We start from the raw sequence: 1,975 nt of genomic DNA, 5'->3' as shown, positions 1-1,975 counted from the left end.
TAGCATGGGAGTAGTCTTACGCACTATGCGGGTTTACAGTAGTCTGAGTAAAAGAGAAGCAGCTTACAGGATTTCTGTACATTGGAAGTAGTGAGAGGCAGTTTACAGGAGTTCTGCATCCTGAGTGTAGAAAACACTTTACGGGAGTTCTGTAGCATGGGAGTAGTCTTACGCACTATGCGGGTTTTCAGTAGTCTGAGTAAAAGAGAAGCAGCTTACCGGATTTCTGTACACTGGAAGTAGTGAGAGGCAGTTTACAGGAGTTCTGCATCTAGTGTAGGAAACACTTTACAGGAGTTCTGTAGCATGGGAGTAGTCTTACGCACTATGCGGGTTTTCAGTAGTCTGAGTAAAAGAGAAGCATCTTACAGGATTTCTGTACACTGGAAGTAGTGAGAGGCAATTTAAAGCTGTTCTGCATCCTGAGGGTAGGAAACACTTTACGGGAGTTCTCTAGCATGGGAGTAGTCTTACGCACTATGCGGGTTTTCAGCAGTCTGAGTAAAAGAGAAACAGCTTACAGGATTTCTGTACATTGGAAGTAGTGAGAGGCAGTTTACAGGAGTTCTGCATCCTGAGTGTAGGAAACACTTTACGGGAGTTCTGTAGCTTCGGAGTAGTCTTAAGTAACTATGCAGGTTTTCAGTAGTCTAAGTAAAAAAGAAGCAGCTTTCAGGATTTCTGTACATTGGAAATAGTGAGAGGCAGTTTACAGGAGTTCTGCATCCTGAGTGTAGGAAACACTTTACGGGAGTTCTGTAGCATGGGAGTAGTCTTATGCACTATGCGGGTTTTTAGTAGTCTGAGTAAAAGAGAAGCAGCTTACAGGATTTCTGTATATTGGAATTAGAAAGGTTCAGTTTACAGGAGTTCTGCATCCTGAGTGTAGGAAACACTTTACGGGAGTTCTGTAGCATGGGAGTAGTCTTACGCACTATGCGGGTTTTCAGTAGTCTGAGTAAAAGAGAAGCAGCTTACAGGATTTCTGTACATTGGAAGTAGTGAGAGGCAGTTTACAGGAGTTCTGCATCCTGAGTGTAGGAAACACTTTACAGGAGTTCTGTAGCATGGGAGTAGTCTTACGCACTATGCGGGTTTTCAGTAGTCTGTGTAAAAGAGAAGCAGCTTTCAGGATTTCTGTACATTGGAAGTAGTGAGAGGCAGTTTAAAGGAGTCCTGCATCCCTAAAGTAGGAAACACTTTACGGGAGTTCTGTAGCATGGGAGTAGTCTTACGCACTATGCGGGTTTTCAGTAGTCTGAGTAAAAGAGAAGCAGCTTACAGGATTTCTGTACATTGGAAGTAGTGAAAGGCAGTTTAATGGAGTTCTGCATCCTTAAAGTAAGAAACACGGGATTTTGTAGCATGGGAGTAGTCTTACGCACTATGCGGGTTTTCAGTAGTCTGAGTAAAAGAGAAGCAGCTTACAGGATTTCTGTACATTGGAAGTAGTGAGAGGCAGTTTACAGGAGTTCTGCATCCTGAGTGTAGGAAACACTTTACGGGAGTTCTGTAGCGTGGGAGTAGTCTTACTCACTATGCGGGTTTTAAGTAGTCTTAGGAAAACTGGTAACAGGATTTCCATACATTGGAAGTAATGAGAGGTAGTTTAAAGGAGTTCTGCATCCAGAGTGTAGGAAACAATTTACGGGATTTCTGTAGCATGGCAGTAGTCTTACGCACTATGCGGGTTTTCACTAGTCTGAGTAAAAGAGAAGCAGCTTACAGGATTTCTGTACATTGGAAATAGTGAGAGGCAGTTTACAGGAGTTCTGTATCCTGAGTGTAGGAAGCACTTTACGGGAGTTCTGTCGCATGGGAGAATTCTTACTCACTATGCGGGTTTTCAGTAGTCTGAGTAAAAGAGAAGCAGCTTACAGGACTTCTGTACATTGGAAGTAGTGAGAGGCAGTTTACAGGAGTTCTGCATCCTGAGTGTAGGAAACACTTTACAGGAGTTCTGTAGTTTGGGAGT

This window comes from Oryctolagus cuniculus, chromosome 20 (genome assembly GCF_964237555.1).
Source record: "Oryctolagus cuniculus chromosome 20, mOryCun1.1, whole genome shotgun sequence".
NCBI classification, from domain to species: Eukaryota; Metazoa; Chordata; class Mammalia; order Lagomorpha; family Leporidae; genus Oryctolagus; species Oryctolagus cuniculus.
This window is presented reverse-complemented; position numbering follows the sequence as displayed.